This window comes from Eschrichtius robustus, chromosome 7, assembly GCF_028021215.1.
Source record: "Eschrichtius robustus isolate mEscRob2 chromosome 7, mEscRob2.pri, whole genome shotgun sequence".
Classification (NCBI taxonomy): Eukaryota; Metazoa; Chordata; class Mammalia; order Artiodactyla; family Eschrichtiidae; genus Eschrichtius; species Eschrichtius robustus.
The window spans coordinates 84,579,416-84,596,587 of record NC_090830.1 but is presented as its reverse complement, the minus strand read 5'-3'; positions in this window follow the sequence as shown (position 1 = coordinate 84,596,587).

Sequence of the window (17,172 nt, the reverse complement as noted above, 5' to 3'; positions counted from 1 at the left end):
CTTATAACTGAAAATTTGTATCCTTTGACCTACATGATGCCATTTTTCCCACCCCATAGCCACTGGCAACTACCATTCTATTCTCTGTTTCCATGAAATTGGCTTTTTTGTTTGTTTTTAGATTCCACATATAAGTGATACTGTATAGTATTTGTCTTTCTCTGGTTTATTTCACTTAGCATAATGCCCTCCAGATTCATCCATATTGTTGCAAATAGGATTTCCTTCTATTTTATGGCTGAATAATACTCCATTATATATATAAACATATACCAATTTTCTTTATCCATTCATACATCAAAGGACATTTAGGTTGTTTCCATATCTTGGTTATTGTGAATAATGCTGTAATGAACATGGGGGTGCATATATCTCTTAGAGATTCTAATTTCAGCTCCTTCAGATATATACCCAGGAATGGGATTGATGAATCATTTAGTAGTTTGATTTTTAATTTTAGAGGGAAGTGCCATATTGTTTTCCACAATAATATTTTGTTGAGGATTTTTGTATCTATGTTCATCAGGGATGTTGGCCTATAATTTTCTTTTCTTGTAGTGTCCTTGTCTGACTTTGGTATCAGGGTAGTATTGGCCTTGTAAAATGAGTTTGGAAATATTCCTTCCTCTTAAATTTCTTGGAAGAATTTGAGAGGGATTAGTATTAATTCTTTTTTTAAATATTTGATAGACTATACCTGAGAAACCATCTGGTCCCAGGCTTTTATTTGCTGGGAGATTTTTGATTATTGATTCAATATCCTTAGTCATTATTGGTCATTCAGTTTTTCTATTACTCCATGATTCAGTCTTAGTAAGTGTGTTTCTAGTAATTTATCCATTTCTTCTAAGTTAGCAGATTTTCTGGCATATAATTTTTATAGTATTCTCTTATGATCCTTTGTATTTCTGTGGTATCGCTTATAATGTGTCCTCTTTTATTTATAAATGTATTAATTTGAGTAATCTCTTTTTTCTTAGTTAGCCTAGCTAAAAATCTGTCAATTTTATCTTTTCAAAAAACATAACTAAAGTCTGTTGATCTTTTCTATTGACTTTGTAGTTCTGTTTCCTTTATGTCTGCTCTAATCTTTGTATTTTCTTCTTTGTATTTAGTTCTTCTTTTTCTAGTTTCTGAGGTGTAAAGTTAGGTGTATTTGAGATGTTTATTTTTAATGCAGGCATTTATTGCTATAAACTTTTCACTTAGTTTATAACTGTTTGATGTTTGCACATTTCAGGGAGCAGTCACCTCTCCCAGCCTTTTCAGACTGACTTGGGTGGAGCAAGTCTTTCTACCTGAAGGGTGCTGAGAAGGCACTAGCTGGGTAGGATGGAGTGTCTGCTTTCCAGGAGGGCACGGTGGTGTCTATGCAGCTCTGTCAGCTGAAGTCATTGTTGGTGCACATTGTGGGTGTCTTCTGTGGCCAAGAGGTCCTGCAGGTGGCAGTGGTACCTAGGGCTATTGGGGTCCTTGGAGGCAAAGGCTGCAGGGGTCCTGCTGTTCATTTTTTTTGCATGTGGGAGGAAGTTCTAGTTTAGGGGATCCCTCTTGACCCCTGGTCTGGTGAGCTGGCACTCACAGCAGTAGTGGAGCTGAGGTCCCGGGATCAGGCAAAGACAGAGCTATCATAGCTTCTGGGTGCAGGTGCACTTGCTGCAGCAGTGACACTGGTATTTAAGGTTCAGGCATGTCCAGATCTCCCATAGAACCAGGGTATGTGTGTCTGGGGCTCACCACAGGATTCAAAACAGCTTCAGCTAAGATCTGACACTGGTGATCAACGCCTGACCTGAGACCTAAAGGGGTGGGGCTCAAGGCAGTAATGCAGCCTCAGTAATGGTAGGACATAGCTCCAACCTGAGGCTGGTACAGCTCTGGTCCTGTATATGGCTGAAGTGTTATGGCATCTTGATCCTAGAGAGCCATACATAGCAGCAACTGGAGCCACTGGGGAGGTTTCTCACCACAGTGACAGCCCCAGTCCTGGGGAGGAGATGCTGCTGGGAGGGGCTTCAGACAGCTCCATCAGCTGGGATCAACGTTGGTGAAGACTGTGGGAGTCCCAGGTAGCAAAGGCTGCTAACTTGCACAGTAGTGAGGCTTCCTGGGGTTCTCCTTTTCTCCTTTTCCCCCAGGGTGAAATTCCTCTCTGTGGATTCCCTCCTGGCACTGAGCTACTGTGTACTGGGGAATGGGGTGACACAGGTGTAAAATGCTTCCCATGCTTTTCTATACAGTCATCCGCAGGTTTTGAGCTCTGCAGGGTTTTTGCTGCCTCTTTATTATATTCCAGAGCTTTCCCTGAGCTATTTTCCTTGGTTTGCCATTTTTATTTATTGTTTTTGTTGCTTTTGTGGGGAAGATGAGTGTTGGGACCTTCTAACTCTCCATCTTACTCTATCTTTTTTTTTTTTTTTCCGCTGCGCCTTAGGGATGGAACCTGCACCCCCTGCACTGGAAGTGCAGAGTCTTAACCACTGAACTGCCAGGGAAGACCCCTTACTTGGTCTTATTTTAGGATATCACTCCTAAAATACATATATTTAAATTATCGTGTCCTGCTTTCAAGGAATACTTCATGCATATTGTAAAAACCTTATTAACTGTATCCTTCCATTTCTCCCAGCCTTCATATATCATTTACTTGATTTCTACTTTGTTATAACCCCAATATATTATTTTTTGCTTTAAACAATTGTCTTTTTAAGAGATTAAAAATGAGTATACTTGTACCACATATTTACCTTTTCTTATGTTCTTTATTCTTTGTATAATCACAATTTCCATCTGGTATTGTTTTCCTTATACAGTTGACCCTTGAACAACACAGGTTTGAACTGCTCATGTCCACTTATCTGTGGATATTTTCCAGTAGTAAATACTACAGTACTACATGGTCTGTGGTTGGTTGAACCTGCAGATGTGGAGGAACCACGGGTATGGAGAACTGACTACAAATTATACACGATTAACTCCCCCTTTTTTAAGGGTCAGCTGTACTTTAAGAACTTCCTTTAACATTTATTTAAGTGCTTGTCTGTCAATGATGAATTCTTTCAACTTCAGTTTGTCTGAAAAAAATATATTTTTCTTCTTCATTTCAAAAGTTAATTTTGCTGGACGATGTATTCTAGATCAGCAGATTTTATTCTTTCATTACTGAAAAGACTTCACTCCAGTGTCTTCTGACTTGCATCTTATCTAATGAGAAGGTTACTGTAATTTTAGCTTTGTTCCTCTAAACTTGTCTTCTTTCTTTTGACTTCTTTGAAGATTTTCTCTTTATTATTAGTTTTCAGCAATCTACTTATATACAGTAGTGTGGTTTCTTTTATACTGATTGGAATTTTTTCTTGTAATTTTTTTTGGCCATTAATTCTTGAATATTCTTTTTCTTCACATTGCTTTTTCTCCTTCTAGACCTCCAATTGCATGCATATTTGACTCCTTGATATTGTCCTGAAGCTCAGATATTCTGTTCAATTTCTTTATTCTTTTACATTCTGTTTCATTTTGGATAATTTCTGTTGCCACTTCTTCAATTCATTAATCATTTTTTATTAACCTCAGTCATTAATCTTTTCTTAATTGCCATGTAATGGTGTATGTGTATGTGTCTGTGAGTACGTGTATGTGTGAGTATACTCATTGATATTTACATTTCACATAATGAAAGTTAAATTATATGTGGGTCTTTTATATCTTACTTTTTTTTTTGCTCTTCATGTTCACATATTTCCCTCTACTTTCTTGTATATATACAGAATATTTAAAATAGCTTTTTAAAATTTGTCTGCTAATTTTTTATTAAATATATAATTTCTCAGTTGTTTCTATTGATTGATTTCTCTCCTAATGACTGTATTTTCTTGCTTTTTGAGTGCTTGGCATTTTTATTGGATGCTTTATATTATGTGCTGGATTGTGTTCTGGGACACATTTAAGTTATTGTAATCAGTTTTCTTCTATTTTGTTTGTTTGTTTTTCTTTTCAAAGGTTGCATTTAAGCATTATTAGGGTGGTACAGCCTTTGGTCTAGGGTCAGTTGGACTCACTACTAAGGCAGTGCTTTCTGAGAGCTTTATCTGAGTACTCTACCTTCATATATTTGGAAATCTTTGCACTTTGAACAGTGGAAAAACAAACTATTCCCAGGTCTATGTGAGGTTAAGATATGGTTCTGCTTCCTTCCTTCTGATTGTTCTTTTTCTGACCTTCAATGTTTTCATCACATCCATACACAGATCAATACCCAGCCAAAAAAGCTAGGGAATTATTTACATATCTCTGGATTTCTATATCTCTGCAACTCCCTCCTCTTCTATATGTTACTTTATACCTTTTAGTTGCTTTGGCTTCCTTGAAGTCTGAAATCTTGTCTCCTCAACTCAGTGAAAACACCTTGTTCTGTCTAATTTCCCCTTTCCTATTGAAATTCCAGGCAGCAAGCTGGGTAGGTCATAAGCGCTTCTCATTTATTTCCATGAGATTGTTGCTCTATTGTTCTTATTGCACAATGATTGAAAACTGATGTTTCCTAGTGCATAAGACAGGAAGGTCATTCTGTTCAGTTTTCTAGTGTATAAGACAAGAAGGTCAGCCTGTTTCCTGGGACTTTATCATGGCAGAAGCAGAGATTCCAATTGGTTTTTGAATATTGTTTGTATCCAGCATACTTGCAAAACTTTTAATTTTTAATTTTAACTGTAGTTTGGGGGAACTTTCTATGTTGTATATTATATTTTCTGGAATAATCTAAGTTTCATCTTTTCAATTAAACATTTTTTTTTTCTTATTTAGGTGAAGTGTTTAGGATCTCCTTACAATGTAGAATAAAAGTAGTGCTATAAAGCATACTTCTGTTTATCAATGAATGGAATAATTTTAATGTTTCAACATTTTTTTCAGTGTTATTTAAAGATACCCTATATTAGTTCAAGGAAGTCCCCTCTGTTTCTAATTTTAATGAACACTTTTTCCTGAAAGAATGTTAGATTTAATTGTATGCCTCCTTCTATTAAATAGTATTTTTTTTTTCCTTTATGGGAATGATATTTTTTTATTATGTCCTTGTTTCAGATAGTCATTTAGGAAATACTCCTCAGTTTTAAAAATTTTGGAAGTTAGGGAATATTTCTTTCAATAATTATAGAATCCTTGTACATATAATAGTGAAAATTTGTATATGCTTTTTCTGTTTTCTAGAATAGTTTTTTTTAAATCAAATTTAAATTTGTTCCTCCTTGATAGTTCTTAAAACTTGTTAACTAAGTTATCTAGGACTGCTGCTTGCTTTCTCAACAGACTTTAACTTGCTACTCCTTTTTATTAATTGATCAATGCAACAAATATATTTTGAACGCTTATCCTATACCTGGCACCGTTCTAAATACTGGTTATACACTAGCATAAAACAAAACAAAACAAAATCCCTGCCTTATGGAGTTTACGTTCCAGTGAAAACGTTCAGATGTGAAAATAAATAAATATATACAAAAATAAATTTACCTACTTCATCTATTAATTTGCCAGTTTCTCTTGGTAGTTCCAATAATATCTACTTTACATATCTCATCGTATGTCATGATTTGCATATAAGTTGGAATTGTTTGCTTCTGAACCCATTGACTTCTTCAGCAATAATAATAATTTATGGTAGTATATTTATTTACTTTTATTTTTTCTTATGTTTATATTTTAAATATTCCTCATAAAAAACATATACCTGACTTATGGATTTTCAACCTGCCTCATATTCTGTTGTTGTTGTTAAGTAGAAGCATTTAGTTCATTATCATCTATGATGTTGGGAGTTGTCTTTTTTTAAACCTCCTATCTTGTTTTATCTTCCTATCTTATATCTAGGTTTTATCTTCAGTTCCTCAGGCCCTAAGAGTTTGTGAACGAAGTTCAGCACCATTAAGGCTGAAAACCACCATGAATATCTAGTTTAGCTCTCATTTTTGCTTTCTCTTAATTTTATCCCATAAAGGTAACTAATTTCTTGCCAGAAACTTATAAATATACTTAAATATTCATTATTTTCCTTCTTCCTCAGCTTTTAGGACTTCAGAGCAGATGCTTAAATGACCCACTAGAAAGAAGAAAAAAAACACAGGAATACTGTCAACTTTTACTAAAGAATCACTTAAATAGAAATTACTGTGTTCCAGTAACTTTCAAAGTATTTTATAAATATTAAATAACTTAGTTTAGTTTAGTTAATTTAATAATTTAAGTCTCATAACAAACTTATGGGAAGAGTACTATAGTTAGTTCTTTTTGAGATGAGCAAACTGCTACCTGGAAAGATTAAATAACTTGCCCCATATTAGAGACTTAGTGTGGTATGAGGTTGGTATTCAAATTCAGGAAGTATGTGCTCTAAACTCTATGTAACTCCATTCCTCCCATGATATCCCTTGAAGGTTCACACAACGCACACATACATACACACACACACACAGATGATTACCTGTCCATTGTGCCTTATGTTAGGAATTGTAGTGAAATTCTGCTACTATATTTTATTAAGAAATAAGAACCAAGGAATGACTAAAATATGACTTGGCCAATCTAACTATGAAGAAACATCAAAATTTATTGTAAGATTGAACTAGAGAATAATGTAGGAAATAAATGTTAATCACCGATAAGATTTGATTGTGCAGTCCTTCATCCCTAAACTTTGTCACCTCTATCCATTAACATATGAAATAGGAATTTTATATATATATATATATATAAAAATATATATATATATATGTGTGTATTTATGTATGAATGCAAGAAATAGAAAAATAAAGTCAGCTTTCATAGAGAACAAAGACTGAAATAAAAAAGAATGTTGTCGAATAAAGAAATATAAAGTATTTCAGATCACAGTTATTTCACTCCAAGCTTCCCATGTAGAAATCAACCACATACTCTCCCATCATATCCATTTATTGCTGGAATTCTAGTGAATAGAAAGATCTCTTTTTTATTAATTTTTACTATTGCCTCATTCTAACCAATCTTTCTTTCTCTGGTTTTGCTCCATCAATCTGTTTATTAATCCATATTTCAGGTTTAATTAAATTAAAAACAAAATCTATTCAATTAAATCTGTTCATTAGACCTGCATTTCCCATCAGATATATCAGTTCATATAAAGCGTTTAGCACAGCAAGACAGAAGCTTCCTGATCTTGTCCATTACAGTCTTCCTGTCATCGTCACTCACTCATCTCTCCTTGTTGTCCTTATGTGTGAATGATTAATTAACTAAATAAATAAGCAGATACTGCTACAACTCTGTAGTTTTTCTGACAGCAAATAGAGTTAATGATTAGATGATCATATAAGCAGTATATGGTATTCCTGAGTCTGTTTTGCATGAACCATGTTATGTGCTTATGGCAATAGTATGGTTTAATATTCCATGATTATAAAGGTTATGGAGATGTGGAGGATCTGATAAAATAATCAATTTAAGGCAGAGAATATTTGAATGGTTTACCTGTCACCTAGACCAGAGACAAACCTTTATAAAGGGAAAAATCTTTTTGATGACCTTTCTCTTGTCACAACCCTTCACCCTGAGAAAATGTTCCTGCCAAAATTAAATCAGGACTCACTTTTTTATCAAATGCCAGACATTCACTTAATGGGCAGTAAAGATTGCGTGCCCCAAAAGATGTCAACTTTTGTCAGTATGACCATGTTTATTGGCTTTATTATCCTCTCATTCTCTCTCTCCACACACACACGCACACACACACACGGAATTTCATTTACTAATTACTTATTGATCAATTAGATAATACTGATAGTGAAATCAACTTCATAAAATCATTAGGACAGATAACTGTAATAATAATTTAGTTGAAAGAAAACCTAGTTTGAAGCAGCTTAAGAGTGTCTCTCAAAACAATAATATTTAATAAACAGAGTGCATACCTAGGTCTACTAAATTCAGATTTGGAGCTATTTTTCTACCTATATACTACCACATATATATAATGCATGTGACTATAAGGAAAATAGAAAATAAATTCAGTATCAATATTCTCAGACAATTGTTATGAGAAGGTCAGAAAGCAAAACATATAGGTAATCTGACATTTTCTTAATTATCAGCTGCAGATGGAATAGTATGCTTTTATGACTTCGACATTCTCTGGAAATAAAATAGATATGGTAAAATTTTTATCTAGAATTTCTTTCTTTTTATGTATCCTTTCCAGTAATTTTATATTTATTTTGGATTTCTGGCTGCTTCTCTCTTTTTAAGGTCTACTTTTTTGGTATAAAAATGTGGATTTTGTACGATCACTTTTTGTACGATCACTTTTACTGTTAATTTTCAATATGGCTTTAAGATTGTGATCCTATAGAACAAACTAAGCAGAAGATTAACAGCTAAATAGAAGAATTGAACAACACTATAAAATAATTAGACTTAGGCATATGACAACACTCTACTCAACAAAAGTAGATTACACATCCTTCTCCAGTGCCCAAAATAGATCACCTGCAAAAATAATATATCACATTAATAATAAAATTTTGAAAATGTAAATTTCTATAATCCTCTCAAAAAACAACTCTTCATATTCTTATTTCAGTTTCTTTACAGAATCTTCAAAATATTCACTATTAAGTCATGCATAATATGCCATCAGGTTGTTGCCCCATAGTTTACTTAACAACTGCTTTTGCTGGGTATTAGGTTAGCTTATAATTTTTAACAGTCATGAATAATACTGCACTGATTTCAATGCAACCTATATGAATAAAATATAATTTCAAGTCTTTATCAATATGCTTCTATTGGGATAAAAAGCACACATTCTTTTTCCTTTATTATTATTCTTATAACATTAGATTATGATGTGCTAGAAATGATGGGTGGACAATTTTACTGCGCCTCAGAAAATCTCTTTGAATACTGAGGACAGTGTAGCTAAAATATAAACTATTAATTTATGCTTCATTCTTTGTCAAAGTTTGTTGGTTTTTATGCATCTGAAATGCACCTTAACACATATATGCGTCTCCAACACATCTCATATTTAATTAGTGATTTTTTCATCCCTGGAAAATGAGCTTAAGCATTGTTGTGGAAAATTGTGAACAATGCAGTTTGGTAAAAATAACCCAGATTCCCTTCAAGATACATTCAGAGACTCTTACTACCTGACCAGGTGTGTGGCCTTAAGCAAACCCCTTTCCTTTTCCCTTTATTAGCTGTGATTTCACCTCCTGCATAATAAAGTTGCACATGCCATCCTCCACACAATTCCGTATTTTTTTGAGAAAATCAGATTCAGACGAACCTCCAAGAACATGGATAACCATATATTTATTAGAACTAGAATTTGGAAACTTTTTTAGGTTTTAAGTATTTATTGATGAAATTATGTTATAACTAAACATTGCATTAAAAAATCCAGTGGTAGGATCGCGGGGAGATGAGTCAGGCTCTAGGTGAAACAATATTGGTGACTGTTGATAATATTGAATCTGGGGAATGAGTACATGCATAACTACTATATTATTTTATATCTTTAAAAGTCTGTAATTTAAAAATGCATTATTTTTTGGACTATTTTCATCTAATTTCACCCATCTTTGTTTCTTATAACAAGATTAGCCTCTTTCTAAATTGACTAATAACATATATACTCCTTTTAGTGGAGACACCATTATCCATGGAGAGTAACCTTTCTCTGTGGTCCCAACAATCCAATCAAATTTTTTAAAAAAATCTGCATCATGTATGTGAGCACAGGTTCTGGAATCAGACTGCCTAGTTTTGAATCTTTTTTCCACCACTGTTCAGCTATGAGAATCTTTTCTCCACCACTGTTCAGCTATGAGAATCTTTTTTCCACCACTGTTCAGCTTCCTTTAAATGTTCCCACATTTAAAAGGAAGATACTAAAAATAATCGTATTTTGTTTGTTGTCATGATTAAGTCAATTAATCCACATAAAGTGCTTTGCATAATATCTGTAATATAGTAAACTCCAAAAATTGTTAAAAATCAAACTTACTGAAAAAGAAAGTCAAACATTAAAATGTTCGTCAATTCCAAGTCATTATGTGATGCATGAGCACCACGGTACAGGAAAATCTCTCTAAATCCAGCTCATTTTCTTTTAATGATTGATCCTCTAGTAGGATATGAGTCATTCCTGCTCATCCTTCCTGCAAACTTCAGGTTTCTCAGTCCTTGATTTCTTGTGAATCACCTTCTGAACCAGAACACACACATATATCCACATAGATAAGAAATAGATGCAGGTCAGGCACAGATTAAATGGTGCTTACAAGAGAAACATTTCTCCAAATAAAGGATAGTGACAGGTGATTCAAGACTGTCTACAACATGTATTACTGCTTCTCAAATATTTTCAGTAAGGTGATAGATTTTTGTCTCGTTTTCACATAAATAAGTGAGCTGTTCAGGTAGTTTTATAAGGGCAATTAAATAGCCTGCATAATAAGTGTATTCTATTTGAAATACACTAAAGAGTATGAAGTGGCAATTTATGTTTTCTACAATTCTTATTCCACTTTCAAGTTCTTAACATCATTTTAGCCAAGGTTCTGACTCTACCTCTTTCGCTTCCTCAGTGACACACCAGAAGGTTCTTATAAAGGTTATCAATAGAAATTTAGTTTGAGGATCATGGCATAGGGGATTTATTTTCCCTGGACCTTCCCTTGTCTACCTTTCCAGATTCTCCAAGAATCTGCTGTTTCCTAGACACTATTTTTCATAAATACCGATGCAGTCGTGAGCTGTAAGTATGGGTATAAGAGGTAAAATTAAGTTGTAAGGCATAAGCAATGCAGGATGTTTATATTCAGAACTAAGAGAAAAATTAATTATTAAGCATACCTCACCTCTTTATGAGTTGTAACATTACACTTTATCAGTGATCATTCACTAAATCATTAACACTGCAATGCATAGCCATCTTAAATATTTAAAAATACGTAAATCTCATTTTAGGTGTTTTTCATTTTCATTGAATACCTGTGGATTCAATGTCTTAATTTTTAAAAGCTGTCATCTAACTAAAGAATGCAATATACATGATAGAGAAGAAATTATTTCATGCCACAGCAATGAGTTAAAATGGGATGTTATTAAGTTACTTCAGATGATCTAAATTTTTTCTATAAAAGTATTGTTGCAATTCTCAGGAAGTAGTCTGTAACTTGTGAGAAAATATATCCTATATCTTTAAGAAAAACACAAGTCAGTTATTTGTAGCCCTGGCACATACTTCATATCAAATCATCTGTGGAGCTTTTAGTTCATTGTTTCTTTTTCAATTCTGTTAATTTTTAAAAATGATTAATGGGGAAAAATTTTAGGGTATAATGTAGAAAATATGAAATTTCAGAAAAAGTCTCAGAAATACAACTCAGTTTTTGCATGTATACATACATATATGTATGTATATATACACTTACTGACATATTCAAAGCTCTACTAAAATGCCTTAAAGATTTGAGTAATTTATAAGGCAATTGCAACTGTTTTGAAAGAATAACAGTCCTCAAAAAGCTAATACAATTGGAAAAGCAAGAGCAAAGAAGGAGGATTTGTCCCATCAAGTGATACAACATATTACTTAACCATAACTTCACTCATCCTTAAAAATGTGACACTGTCACTCAAAGGTGCATAAAATAAATCAATGGAACAAAGTAGGTAACCTCCAGAACAGACCAATGTACACTGAACACTAGATATATAATAGAAGTAGCATCATAAAACACTGGAAAAATGCTAGATGCTTTTAATCATTTTAAAACTTGGATAAAACTCTAGGATAAAGTTAGAGTCCTCATACCATATACGGAAAAGAAAAGATCTAAAACTACAAAGGTAATAAAAGAAAAACTGAGACTTCCCTGGTGGCGCAGTGGTTAAGAATCTGACTGCCAATTCAGGAGACATGGGTTCGATCCCTGCTCCGGGAAGATCCCACATGCTGCGGAGCAACTAAGCCCGTGCGCCACAACTACTGAGCCCACGTGCCACAACTACTGAGACCCGCACACCTAGATCCCGTGCTCCACACAAAGAGAAGCCACCACAATGAGAAGCCCGCACGCTGCAACAAAGAGTAGCCCCCGGTTGCCACAACTAGAGAAAACCCACACGCAGCAACGAAGACCCAACGCAGCCAAAACATAAATTAATTAATTTTTTAAAAGAAAGGAAAAAAAACAAGAAAAAAATGTAGAAGAAAAACTAAGGAAACACCATTATAATGAAAGGGAAAGGAATAATTTTTAAACAAAGGAGAAATGATAAATATGAGTACCTAAAATTTGAATTGTTTAATTCATTGGCAAACACCATAGACATTTAAATATGAGATGACAAATTTAGAGAAGATACCTCAGTGTTTAAAACTAACATGAAATAAAAACTTTAAAATATTCAATGACTCTTGATAAAGCAGCAAAGACAGTAAGTCATATGAAAGAAAGTAAGAGAAAGAATTAAAATAAACACTCAAAGAAGAGGAAATCTAAAGATTATTAATCATATGAATAAATGTTCATCTTTATTAATATTCTGAAATATGCAAATTTTTAAAAGAAAATTTGTGAGTGTCTACAACCTTGATAATAACAAAATTTTTTTAAAAATTAAAATAACATGATATAAAATTAAATAATGTAAAATTCAGTTGCTAGCCAAAATGTGAGGAAACAACACCACATGCACTTCTGGTAGGAGTGTAAACTGGGGCACAGAGGAGGGCAATCAATACTTATTAATCACTTAGCTATCCCAGTCCCAGTCTTGGAATCTTTTTAACCTTGAGAAACTCTCCCAAGGATCTGTAAAGGGAAATACACAAGGAGGTGAATTGCAACAAGGTGTTACCTAACATGTGGCGTTCTCATTTTATTAAACCATACAATATCCAGAGTGGATTTGCATAGGTCTTTAAAAAGACGAAGTTGAGCTTATCAAGTAAACAAAAGAAAAACATATCTGTAGAACATTATCATTGAAAAATTTAACACACACAGATACATTTAAAAAATATGAACAGAAAAAAAGCGAACAAAAACCCAAAACAAATAGAAAGGAAGGACTAAACATTAGAACTGAAACAAAAAAAATAAAAAATAGAGTAAATCAGCAAAGGCAAAAGATGGTTCATCAGAAAGAGCAACAAAATTGACAAACCTTTAGTTAGACTAACTAAAAAAGAGAGAAGACTCAAATTACTAAAATCAAGAGTAAAAAAGGAGATATTACAACCAACCTTACAGAATTGTAAAGGAATACTGTGAAAAATTTTATGCCAACTAATTAAATAACCTAAATGAAACGGACAGATGCCTAGAAAAATACAAAACACCAAAATGAGTTCAGGAAGAAACAGAAAATCTGAATATATCTATAACATGTAAAAATATCAAAATAATAATTTTTAAAAAATCTTCCTACAAAGAAAAGCCCAGGACTGGATGCCTTTACAGGTGAATTCTATCAAATGTTAAAAGAAGAATTAATATGATTACTTCACCGTATCTTGTGAAAAATAGGAGAGAAAGCAACACTTCTCAACTCATTCTATAAAGTCGTTATTACCTAGATACCATGACCAGACAAAGAACTTATAAGAAAATTGTAGACCAATATCCCTTATGAATATAAATACAAAAATCCTCATTAAAATACTAACAAATGGAATCTGGCAACATATCAAAAGGATTATACACCATGACCACGCAGGATATAACCCAAGAATGTTAGGATGGCTGAACATATGAAAATCAGTCAAGGTAATATCATATCGATAGAATAAAAGACAGATACCTTCATATGACCATCTGAATAGATGTAGTAAAAACATTTGACAAATCACTTCATGATAAAAACACTCAATAAATTAGGAATACAGGGAACTGCCTCAAACTGATAAAGGGCATGTATTAAAAAAAATACATAGCTAACACAATAATTAATGGTGAAATTGAATACTATCATCCTAAGATCAGGAACAAGACAGGATACACATTCACCACTCTATTACATATTGTACTGAAGGTTCTAGCCAGGGAAATTCAGCAAGAGAGAAATAAATGCATCCAGATTAGAAAATAAAAAGTAAAACAATCTCCATTTGCAGAAGTCATGGTTTATATACAAAAATTATAAGAGAAAATCTTTTAGGCAATATGTCTGTATCTTAAACTAAGCTTATTAAAATAAAGTTTTTATTATCACTTAAATTTCATCTGGTACAATCAATATTAACAATTTTTGTTGAGGCAAAATTTTAACTAATTATATTTTAGAGAAGTTTCATAAAAGGCATAATTATAAGTGATTGTCTAAAATGCAGATTCATTTAGGAAAATAATGGGTAAGAATATGCATTTCCTAAAATGTTCTACCTTTATTTTTAGATCTATTTATTAAAATTCTGTTAAGTCTTTATGAATAGTAATTATCTTTCATATGAGCTAATTACCTTCTGGAAAATCCTCCATGTTTCTAAAGAGGCAAAAAAAATCAGTAACATTATAATAAAATAGAATTATAGTACTCTTCCTGTCAAATAGGTATGCAAAAATTTTGCAGAATATTTGCTGAAAAAGGGTCATGTATAATAAAATTCAAATGCACAATATTTTATGGGATATTGGCTTGATTAGGTGAAAGTTAAAACGTAGAGTATGAATCAACATGTTCCAGTAAGACTCCATTGTTGGAGAGCAAACTCATGCTGAGTCATTTGAGAGAACTGTGTCCAATCAAGGAAGAGAGCATTCATAACAAAAAGAGAATTCCAAGAATGAATACCACCATAGACAGACGGGAGTGAGAACTAGAAAGTCATTATACAGAATGGAGCAGATCCGAAAGACAGGAGTCCTGTAGGTAGGAGAAGCGTTAGGGGAGGAGATGGCAATTAGAAAACTAGAGGTGATAATAGATACTAAAAAGTTTAATGACTTGATTCTAAATCAGTACATTTTACTCTGATGACGCAAATGTTCATAATCTTCACTGTCCAATAGGGCAGCCACTAACTCCATGTGGCTAATGAACACTGAAAATGTGACTAGTGAGACTAAGTAACTAAGTTTTGAATTTTCTTAAATATTAATTATAATTTAAATGGGCACATGTGGAGATTTAAACAGGCTACCATGTAGGGAAGCACAGATGTAGTATGTCCAGGGTCAGAAAGTAGTCTCTCCTAGGAGAAAAGAATTGTTTATTATTAGCTTTTTTTTTTTGAATGTACGTCCTCAAGTCTATGAGGTTCTCTACACTGCAGTTTTGTAAGAAAACATTAGTAGTTTCAGACAATGTAGAAGCTAAAAAGAACATGAGAGTTGAGTGTATGTCACCCAGGCATTAACATAATTTGTATCAGCTCCGCATAATGTTCATCATACTCATAGGTGACCTTCATCTTTACCTTGTAGGTGTTTAGAAACATTGGAGATCTTTAGGCAGGATGTTATGATCATATTTTTATGTAAGATATCACTCTGCTTGCAGTGTAGAGAGGCAGCAAATTTTGGGGGTAAAAAGTCTAGCTTTCTACAGGTCACTATTAATCTCTATCCAATCCATAAAGCAGAGGCATCTCTCTTTGATGTTATATCAGACAGTTGACTGTCTCCTCAACATTTCCTCTGATTTGCCTATGTGGTTATGGCCTGTGACACTGCAGAATCACCACTGAGGGATTCGCTCCTCAAAGGAATCCAAAATTCTCAGACTGCTTTCATACTGAAGGACCCAGGTATATTTTATTAACTTTTTTTTGTAGCAAGAACTATCTAGATAGCCCTAAAAAACATGGTGCTATAATTAAATAAATGTCAGGATGAAATCATCATAGGCCTGAAAGAAAACTCAGTTGGCAAAATAATTTTTAAAACTTTGTTTTCCACCGTGAGAAGCTGAATTTATCATGTAGAATTTAATACACCTTAAGTAATTTGGTATCCTATGCAAAAGAAGGTGTGTATTGACTTACTGATTACAAAAGTACTGTAGATATAAGTTCACATGTGGCTAGTGATCCTAATGAAGCCTCTTTGAACTTTCCACTAATTATGTCACAGAAGAATTTTAAAACACAGATTATTAGTGAATACAAAGTCTAAAAAGTTAACTAGTCTGTGAGTAATTGTGGAATCTCCACTGAATCGTATTGACAAATACTTGTATAGATGCACCTCATGGTATAACTAGATTTTACTTTAGAAAACAAACAACTGTCAGGAAAAGTAATATGGCACTTTGCTATTTTACTGTATCTCCATATGTCTGTCATTCACAGACATAGGGACCATAGCTACTAGAACTTATGAAGCTCTCCTCTGACTCCCCTGGGGCACCTTTTAGGGTGGTTCTGTCCACCATGACCTGCTTTGCTCTGAATTTAAGAACTGCGATATCCAGAACACAACTCTTCAGAAATTGAGAAGACAAAAGAAAATATACTTTATTTTCAAGAAATCCTGGACGATTTTTTTCTTATCTTAAAGGAAGAATAAAATAGATGAATCTTTGCCAATAGTAATCTTAACTTTGAAAAGACCACACGACAGTTTAGGATTCTTTTTTTCAGTTAATCAGCTAATACTTTCTTTATCCTACTATTTTATTTCTGGGTTAAAATTAAATCCCATCTACATTTACTCTTAGTAACTTACTCTCTTGTTCTTTTTTTTTAATCAAATTACATTTCCTAATTCTTGAGTTTAAACTTTAGGCCATTTATATTTATGTATTTTAGTTTATTAATGGCAGGCTTTTATACTGTTAATTTACCTCAGAGCATACTTGAGCCTCATTTAATAATCATCAATGGTGTCTGTTCTCCTAATGATCTAAATATTCTTAAATTCAGTTTGTTGTAGTCTCCTTGACATGAGTATTATTTTCTAGTTCTGTTGTAATCAATGTAATTTTTATTATATTTTTACCCTAATCTCTTTTTTAGCACTGTAGTCAGAAACTGTGGCCTATAAAGTAGAATTATTTTTCTGCATTTTCCTTTATGGCTAAGTTTTTAGAAATCTCTAAAAAATCGTCCATTTCTTGAAAATAAAATATATTTTCTGTTAGTAGAATAAAACTCAATATTTGTCCATTATATTAATCTTACTG